Source organism: Asparagus officinalis, chromosome 6 (assembly GCF_001876935.1).
Source record: "Asparagus officinalis chromosome 6, Aspof.V1, whole genome shotgun sequence".
Lineage (NCBI taxonomy): Eukaryota > Viridiplantae > Streptophyta > Magnoliopsida > Asparagales > Asparagaceae > Asparagus > Asparagus officinalis.
In genome coordinates, this window is record NC_033799.1 from 25,607,464 (window position 1) to 25,618,378 (window position 10,915).

The following is a 10,915-nucleotide window of genomic DNA, read 5'->3' on the forward strand; positions in this document are numbered from 1 at the left end:
AGTGCCTTCCTCTTTCAAAATAATCTAAGAGTTTTGTTTACAGTGAGTTTTATCAAAAGATTAGCAAGTGTTTAAGCTAGTTTTGTTGGTATGTTTCAAAAGAAGTTTTCTACAGCAAGAAGTGGCTTTCAATTCCAACTGAGGATCTTATCCTCATCATTCTACAGTTCTTCCTATTTATTGAGAAGTTTCCTAAACTCATTTTCATATAGCTTGTTATTTTATTTTCATATCTTAGCTATATTATTTGAGTTACATATTTTCATTTCACTTTTATCACACACACTGTATTGAGCTTATAATATTTCCATATAATATATTATTGGGTAATGGTGTGTGATTTAGTGAGAGTGAGCTTCATTGTGTTCTCATTTACTATCGAGAACACATCATTGTATTTAAAATCCTTATTGTGAGTATCACTTGTAATACACTTGTACATCAAGAGAAATGTGAGGCGTGAGACGGGGTCGAATCCAATAGGAGTGGCGTCGGTTGACAAACCTAGGGAGAGGTTGTATCTGAGCATTTGAGGAGGAGGACACGGGCTAGAATCCTACACTTAGTGTGTAAAGTGTGTTTGCATAGTGTTTGTTGTGTGAGAGTTTTCGGTAAACTTGTAAACTGAGTGTGTAAAAGTTTCGGCTTCCAAACCGGATTGTGATAGTGGAGATCTCCTCGAGGTGAGGAGCGGGGACGTAGGTCGTGGGGACCGAACCTCGTAAACATATCATGTGTTTGTGTTTGCTTAGCGTATTTTTTTACTTGTGCTTATTGTTGTTCATATCTATCTCATATATCTCCTGCAAGAACAAATTAATCAATTCACTTTTAATTGGCATAAAATAGGGATTAGATTAGCATAAGACCCTAATCACCCCCCTCTAGGGTCTAACAATTGGTATCGGAGCTTGGTGCTCTTTGATTTAAGGACTAATCGCATTGAGTTAAAGATCCAAGTTATCTTTTTTTGCTAATCTAGCTTTGATTGTATTTGTCTTACTTGTTTATAATCACTATGGATATGCACGATGCATCTAGTCTAGGTTATGCTATTAATATTGCTCATCGTTTAGATACTTTTCCCTATGCTCAATGGTGTGTTAGACTCAAACTTTTTGTTCAATCTAAACAATTCGATTTATAAGAAATTATTGAAGATGCTTATATTGTTCCCACTTCGGAAAAATCCAAGTGGAATAAAGATGATAAAAGAATGTTTAATATGAACAAGCTTTTGTTAGATTATTTGCTTAGTACTTTTCACTCATCCTTTTCTAACAAATTTGTTCATTTTGATAGTGCTTACACCTTATGGAAATTTATTGAAGCACATCAAGGGAACTTGGAGGCTATGCAACAAGCGTTGGAAAATTCCTCTTCGAGTTCTAAAGAAGCATCATCTCCATGTACACGACCACTAGGTGATAACCCTAGTGAGGTATGCGAGCTTAACAATGATGATGATATTACTTTTGATGAGCTTGCGCTTGAATTTGAAAAATTATACAATAGCTATATTGATTTAAAAAGTAAGCATGTTAATATAAAATCCACTCATGAAACACTAGTCACTAAGTTTGATTTTATTGCAAATAAAAATATAATTCTTAAAGAATGCTATGAAAATTTGAGATTAGAAAATGCTAGGTTGCTTCATAAAAAATGTGATGCCATGTTAGAAGTAGAGATTAGTAAAAATAAATTTAACTCTATGATAAATGATCATGTTAATCCTACTTCTAGTAGCAATGCTTGTATGCATAATGATGAGTTGAATCAAATGAAAAAAACGCATATCAACCTTAGATTCAACACTAAACACTTATATTGCAAATAACAAAAAGCTTATGGACTTGTGTGCAAAGTACTATGATAATTCTTCTAAGAAACCTATTCACTATGCACACATGTATGACAAAATTCACAAATTTTCTATTTGCGATCTTAAAGGCCATTTAGCCAAATTTTGTCATAATGCACAAAAGTTTGACAAGCCTATTCATGATTGTACATCCCATCAAGCTTCTTTATCTCATACACATGTACACACACATAGTGTAAATCATAAACATACTCATGTGTACAAATGTGAATATTGACATACACATGTACACACACATAGTGTAAATCATAAACATACTCATGTGTACAAATGTGAATATTGTGGTCGTTTTGGTCATTTGGCCATGTTTTGTTTTGATTTGAAAAGAAATTCTCGTTTGCAAAATAATTACAAAGAAAAACCAATTTTTGTAAATGAACCACGTGCACATCATTTCAGTCAACACAAGCCATTCAAACCTTTACATTGCACAAATTGTAATCGTATAGGTCATGTTTACGATTTTTGTTTTGACCGTATCGGTGCACAAAATACGCCTAAATGGGTTCATAACCCTAGGGCCTTGGATTTACATGATGGGGGTCATGTCCCAAATTTTATTGGTATCAAAAAGATTTGGGTACCAAAATGAGCTCTATTTCACATCTTTGTTTTGTTTTTGAATAATTAGTTTTGAGCTTAAATGTTGATCTTTTTGTTATTAAGGTAAAATAAAATATTTTCATGGTTTACTAGCTAAAAGCCTTATATATATATATAGTATATATATATATATATATATCTTATAAAACAAATTTTTTTAAGGTCCAAAATGAAATTTTCCTCAAAATCCAGGTTTAACCAAACTTTTTCTGTTATTTTTCTCGCGGTCGACCGTCACGATCGAGCGTAAATGTTTCTGCCTCAGAGAATAGTCTCTGTGACTGTCACGGTCGACCGCGAGGGAATTTTTTTATCGGGTCTTGGTTTTTATTTGATAACTTTTCTAAACCCGAATGATCCACCACCTTTGATCTTACTTTTGAGTCGATCCAGGCTGTTCATTCTTCTTCTCATATGATCCGACCCTTTCTATTTCCTTCATTCAAAAATTTCCCCTAATCTGTCGATTCCTCCCACGGTCGCCCGTCGCTCTCCTTCGATCGACCGCGGATATCTTCTTCATCGTTTTCTGTTGGGAAATAGTTGGGTAATTCTTCTCATCACTCCTGATTTCTTTCACTGTTCTAGAATTTCATTCTCTAAATTCTAGGGTTTCTGCTTAGATTTATCTGTCAAACCCTATTGTTGATCTTATCTTGATATCATGCCTCCTAGAAAGAAATCAAAACAAGATATTGGTTTTTCTTCCAGTGCCACAAATTATGAGGATTTTCTACTTTTCAAATCCCTAGTTAAGAAGTATAGGGATCTTTGTAAGTTGAAAATCTTATCAGGTAGATACATCAAATATAAGGAATTAGCCATTTATAACATTCATGAGATTCTATCTGATGTTGGGTTGCATAATCTGTTAGATGAGGAACACAAGGTTCCTTATTACCCATTTCTTGTCTATCTGTTTTATGCATACTTATCTGTCACCTCTTCAGCTGATGGTCTTCAAACCATACATATATTTGTTAAAAATGTTCAGATGTCATTTTCTGCTGATGAGCTTGCGGGAATCCTAAAGATCCCGTCAAGTAACGTTGAGCTTATGTCCATTGAACACACTGATCAGAATGTGAACAATCTTCTGTTTAAGCCCGGTTGCTCTTATCCTATGAACAACAAGTCACTTAATCCCACAGGCAAAATTATCGCATGAATTGTTGCTCAAAACCTCATTCCTAAAACCGGTAGCTTTGATCACTTTGCTCCTGACAAAGTAAATGATGTGTATGCTATTTTTGCCAAGATAAAAGTGAATTGGGCAAATGTTTTTCTTAAAAATATGGCATGCAAGCATTTTAAGTTCCTCCCCTTTGGTTCCTTCATCACTATTATCCTTCCAAAGTTGATCTAAGCAAGGAGTATTTCGATAGGGTTCCCTCTATCGAATGCAACTTTCAGATTCCTTATCTTCTGCTCCTACTGAACCATCATCCTCTCGATCTCGTTCTAGAGCTTCTACCATTTCTGCTTCTGAGGTCTTTGACCGTCTGGATCGTCTTGAGACTCAGGTCTCGAGCATTCAGAAGGATGTTAGGACTCTCCTAAGTCTTCAGCGTCAGTCTCTTGGGATTCAGGATCCCTCTCCCGACTCTGACACTAGATCTGAAGAGGGTTCTGAAGAAGGATCTGCCTCTGGCTCTGGTTCTGGATCTGGCTCTGCATCTGAATCTGATGATGGTGGTGATTGATGCTGGATTTTATGGATTTATGTTTTGAAGAAAATCTAGATATTTCTCTTTTGTTTTAAAGTTGTAATAACTATTATGGTTTATGTCTGAATACTGTGTGATCTTGTGGAACTATTTATGTTTCTTGTGGTTATGATGGCTTATGACTGACTTTTTATGGTTCTTATATCCTTTGAACAATGTATTTTGAAAACATGCTGTTAAGGATGTTTTTTGTTAAAAGTTTGGTTTGGCTTCTAATTTTATATGTTAATGATCTTCATAGCTTGTTAAAATGTTTATGGATGTTTAAGCTCCTATATATGTTCTTTCTTTTGTTGTTATGTCATTTATGCAAATTGACAGGGGGAGTATTGACTATACATTTGCTTAACATCTGTGCATGAATGCAGGAGAAGCGTTGCTCCTATTTTTTCCCTTTTTGATGTTGTCAAAGGGGGAGAAAAACTATATGTTTATTGATTATTCATGTTGATGTTGGTTTATTCATATTGATGTAAAAACTACATGTTGATGTTTGGTTTATTGGTTTATTCATGTTGATGTTTGGTTTATTCATATGAATTTCATCTCTTTTACTAAATTGTTTGTCATCATCAAAAAGACAGAGATTGTTGGTCCTATGGTTTTGATGATGATTTGACAAATAATTTATAGCTAATCTGGTTTCTAGTTTTTGTGGTTTGTTTCCCTCTTTACAGGAATTCAACACATGGCGATCAAGAGTTAAAGATTCAAGTTCATGTGTGCGCTTTCTCCTCGTATAAGAGAAGTTTACTTACATATATCGTATGACTATATTTAAGCTCAATATGTAAACACAACACAAGTTTGACTTTTTCTATCATACAAATGATTTTTTATCAAACTTTGTTACAATAGTTTTTATTTCATGTTTACATCTCTCTCATACTTCATAATATATATATAATATATGCAAGATATATATACACAAGTTTACAAGTCATAGTTCAATTTTTGTGTTCACGAAAAACAGGTCTTATGTACACTTTTCAAAAACAGTGATATATATACACAAGTTTACAAACGAAAATTGCATTTCCAAAATTTCTTTTTCAAACATGTTTATTTTATTATTTAGAAACTTTTTCTAAAGTTTTACTATTTTTGGAAATGATTTAATATTTTTATTGTATTTTCAAAGTCAGTCAAAACAGGTTTAAAACCTGTAAAAACTTCTGTGTCAGTTTGCGGTCGACCACCACGGTCGACCGCCTGTAATTCAAAATCCAAATTTGCTTTTTAATGACTCGTCGTTGACCGTGACGGTCGACTGTAGCACATCCAGAGACTTTCACGGTCGACCGCCTGCTTTTCAGAATAATTCTCCTGCTTTTTGCTCTTCGCGGTCAACCGCCAGATTTTCACGATCGACCGCCGAATTGACCGTTGTGTTGCAACGGTTATTTTCTGATTTGATTCTCTAGGGGTATTTTGGTCTTTTTAATGTGGTTTTAGCTGATGTCTTGAGTGGGTATAAATACCCCGGTGCCTTCCTCTTTCAAAATAATCTAAGAGTTTTGTTTACAGTGAGTTTTATCAAAAGATTAGCAAGTGTTTAAGCTGGTTTTGTTGGTATGTTTCAAAAGAAGTTTTCTACAGCAAGAAGTGGCTTTCAATTCCAACTGAGGATCTTATCCTCATCATTCTACAGTTCTTCCTATTTATTGAGAAGTTTCCTAAACTCATTTTCATATAGCTTGTTATTTTATTTTCATATCTTAGCTATATTATTTGAGTTACATATTTTCATTTCACTTTTATCACACACACTGTATTGAGCTTATAATATTTCCATATAATATATTATTGGGTAATGGTGTGTGATTTAGTGAGAGTGAGCTTCATTGTGTTCTCATTTACTATCGAGAACAAATCATTGTATTTAAAACCCTTATTGTGAGTATCACTTGTAATACACTTGTACACCGAGAGAAGTGTGAGGCGTGAGACGGGGTCGAATCCAATAGGAGTGGCGTCGGTTGACAAACCTAGGGAGAGGTTGTATCCAAGGACTTGAGGAGGAGGACACGGGCTAGAATCCTACACTTAGTGTGTAAAGTATGATTGCATAGTATTTGTTGTGTGAGAGTTTTCAGTAAACTTGTAAACCGAGTGTGTAGAAGTTCCGGCTTCCAAACTGGATTGTGATAGTGAAGATCTCCTCGAGGTGAGGAGTGGAGATGTAGGTCGTGGGGACCGGACCTCGTAAATATATCGTGTGTTTGTGTTTGCTTAGCGTATTTTTTTACTTGTGCTTATTCTTGTTCATATCTATCTTATATATCTCTTGCAAGAACAAATTAATCAATTCACTTTTATTTGGCATAAAATAGGGATTAGATTAGCTTAAGACCCTAATCAACCCCCCCCCTCCCCCCTCTAGGGTCTAACACACAGGAGGCGGTTTGAAAGGTGAACAGGCAGGTTGCTGAGTCATCTTTCACTTTCCAGGTATCGGCAGGCAACTGGAAGGGAAGTCATTCAGTGTTAGGGGAGAAACATATTCTCAGTGTCCTGGACCTGACAGGTGAGGCGTGACAGTGGATATCAGTGTTAGGGGAGAAACATATTCTCAGTGTCCTGGACCTGACAGGTGAGGCGTGACAGTGGATAGACCAGCTACTTGGTCATTCTTCCTTCTCCAGAGGACGGCCGGTAAGTAGAGGGGAAGTTATTCGAGGCTATGAGAGCATCATGGCGATCTCTGGGATGCGATTTGTGAGTAGAATAAGCGGCTTATGTAGGGAATCCTTGTTAGAGCGTAGATCTTGAAGGGACTGGTCAATGCTGTAACGTCAAGTGACATTTGAAGTGAACTTGGTTGGATCTTATCCCTTTAGTCGAGACGGGTTGATCCGTGAGTCATCATTATGATTTGCCGACCGACAAACGAGTGAGTTTTGGGACAAGAGCACCATCGAGACGTCTGCTCGGGGAGTCATCTAAATTGCGGGGGACAGACTGGTCCCACGCTTCGAGTCGGTTATGACGACTCTCGGTCGAGAGAGGGCTCGTCTGCTTGACTGGTCAATAGACTTGACCTCGGCTGGGCTTCTGAATTTCTTGAGCTGGTTTGGACCATGGCTTTGTAGACCTATGCAGTCAATCTTTCGACATTTTTATCTTTAGATGGTAAATTACCATAACAATATATATATATATATATATAATATTACCCTTCACTATTTTGAATATTTTATTTAACTCATAATTTATCTTAATCATAATTATATTTCATCCTAATCCCATGTGAAGTACCTATATCTCAATAATTTTAAAAAATAAGATTAATAAAATACATGAAATAGCTCTAAAGTATTATTTCGTAACGCAAAGAACTAACATGCTATAATATATGAAGTAACATGCTATAATATATAAAGTATTACAATATAACCCAAAAAGTTTTAAAAATTACACAAAATACATTGAAAAGTTTAAAATTACACAAACCATCCTGATATTTTAAAACTAAAATAACAAATATGAAATCTGAAAATTCACAACAACCTTTAAAGAATTTAAATCTGGCACCTTCGACGTTTTAAAATTTGTAGTAGCACCCACAAAAGTTCAAATAATAAAAAAGCACTCTAAAATTCTAAAATTTTAAAACTTGTAAGCAACAAAGATGAATTCAAGAGATTACTATTAAGCACCTAAAAATTTAAAAATTTGCAAAAAGAACATTAATATTATAAAAATTATAAAAAAAATTCTTTAAAAGTTAAAAATTTTAAAAATCCCTAAATTTTCAAAACCTATAAAAAGTACATATCAAATCTAAAAATTATTAGTAGACTGGTAAAATCTAAATTTTATAAAAAATAATTTAACATTTTAATAATTGTAAAAAACACCACTAAATTTCATAGTTGCAAGAAATACCCTGACATTTAAAAGCTTACCACGAATACATGAAACATGAAAATTACAAGCACCCAACTTAAAGTTTAAAATTTTCAAAAAATAATCTCAAAGTTTTAGAATTTTCAAAACACGCCCTCAAAATTCAAAATCACAAAAAAATACTAAAATTTCAAAACTTAGCAAAGAAAAGAGTAGTTGTTTGATATTCTATTATTAAGATATATAAATTTAACTTCCAATTTAAGGTTTATTTTCCATTTTTTGTATCTAAATATAGTCTAATTTATTGAAAAATATAAAGGTGGAGAAGGATTGTTGTCGGCTCAATAAAAATGAAACAAAAGGAATGAAAGACGCTATTTTCTAAATATTTTACAGAATAGTTTATTTTTCTAAGTAAATTAGGAATATTTAGAAAGGATTTCCATGAACTTTATTTAGTACTTTTATATGCTTTGTGTTAATGGCTGATATCAAACAGCCAATGGGAGAAGTTATCTAGTTGACAGAGGTTCTCTAACCCTCCGAATGTCCGGTTTTAAAGTGTGATGTTCTTTCCTGCACATCTAGAAAATTATAAGAGGGCGGGGTTGGGCTCCCAGGTTGTTCCTCTGACGATCAAGTCAATAATTTGCTTGAGTGGAGAAGTAAATGAACTGTAGAAGTTCTTAAGCACTATGGGTAGAAATGAAGATCCTACCTTTATGCTAAAAATAGTAATCATATTTATAGTGGTACTAGAGGGGTAGAATGGTAACTTTCGACGGAGTATGGGCTGGCGGCCAAGTCAGCATCTACTTTACAGGTGTCGTTCGACGAGTGGAGAAGAGGTCACTTCGGTATTTAATGTGAAGTAAATGGGGACGTGCGATGCCGATGTGGTCTGATGTGTCATAAAAACTATTGGGAGCAGAAAAATGATGGCGCTCATCATGCATTTAATGATATTTATTGTGGGGTGATCAGCTATTAGAGCGTAGGAGGGGGCTCGAGGCTCGAGGTAGTCATCGTCATTCCACTCGTACGGTGGAATGTCGAGAAGTACCGTCTTTTGAGTCGCCTTCGCAAGATGTTGGCTGAATGGTCGGTCAAGTAGGTTGATCAAGAAGTCGACCTAGCTATGTGTCAATGTATCACGCCTTTTGAGTCACCGTCACGAGATGTTGGGATGTCGAGTCGTTCTAGCTGGGCCTTCGAGTATTTTGAAGTGAAGAGCTAGCTCGATTATGCATAATGTAGGACACTTGTCTGCTATTGATTAGAGATTACTTTTTAGCACTAAAACAGCTATAACATTATATGGATGATGTTACCATATAAAAGTGCATTAGAGTTAGTATTAATTTTTACTGATGACTTTTTTTAAAGTCTATCAAGGACTGAGAAAAAACTCCATATTCTCTTTTGTGTCATTTTAGCTCTCTTTTAACCGATCATCTTGTCTTATTAGCTCTAATTATTCATCTTTTTTTTATAACGCTATTTTTAAAGCATTTTTCACTTTTACAATAACTATACTTTCGCATGTCAAGTTTGATTTTAAGTCCAAATAATATGATAATTCAATTTGGCTTTGGATTACATTTGTTTCATGTCAATTCAATCATCAACATGAAAATTTAAATTGGGTGTAGCTCATTTAAATGAATATCAGAGAAAATAAACAATCACATGTTAAAGTTTAGAGATATAAGTGAGCAAAAACTATCAAAGCGGAAGCGAGAAATAAATTTGAGTAAGGAAATAAACAAAAATAGCTAACCATAATATTTAACAACACGCATTGCACGTGTATAAAACCTTGTGTGAGTGTGTAGTTAAATTAAAAGTTGAGATATAATAGCAATTTAAATGGACGAAATAGATGATAAGACACATCAAAAAATTTACAGAAGGAGGAAGATGAGGTGTCATCCTCTGGTGAGTTTTTAAACTTTTTGGTTTTGCTTTAGGGCTTGTTCGTTTGTTTTCTAAAAACCAAGAAATGGAAATAGAAATGGTGAAAATCTCAAAACTCACCATTTCCTCCATTTCCATCCCTAAAACTCACCCACAACATCCAATAAAATATTATTTCCATCCAACAACTCATCCACATCATCTAATAAAATATGATTTTTATCTAACCACTCATCCATCACATCTAATAAAATATTATTTTCATCCAAACATCACTCAACTCATCTCTTCTCATCATTTCAAATCACTCACATCATCCAATAAAATATTATAACAATTCACCTCATCTCATTAACATTTCATTTCTTCATTTTCATCCCAAAAAGTTATGAAAACACTTTTCTTAATCTTTCTTCACATCACCCAATAATACAATGACAACTCATCTCATCTCATTTCATTTCTTATTTTTAAGAATGAACCGAACAAAAGAAAACAAGAAACTACAGGAAATAGGTTTCTTATAATTCATTTCCTTATTTTTTTTCGCCAACCGAACACTCCAAAACTAGTTTTCTTAAAAAATCACAAACATCATCCAATAATAAGGTGACAACTAACATCATTTCAATTTCATTTCTTTGATTTCCTTCTTTTTTAGCCAACCAAACACTCCAAAAACAATTCTTCATTTTAATAGTTTTCCATTTCTTTGATTTCCCTCTTTTTTTTAGGCAAACGAACAGGCCCTTAATGTATACCCTAGTAAAAAATGGTACAGTAAATAAATAAAAATAAAATACAACATCAAGATATTCGACCATCCACTTAGTATTTAAGTACGAGACCTAATGAAGAAAACTTCTTATTATTACTGATGAGATGGGTGGTTGGTCTTATCCACCGATTAGGCCCAGGCCCACCATGCGAC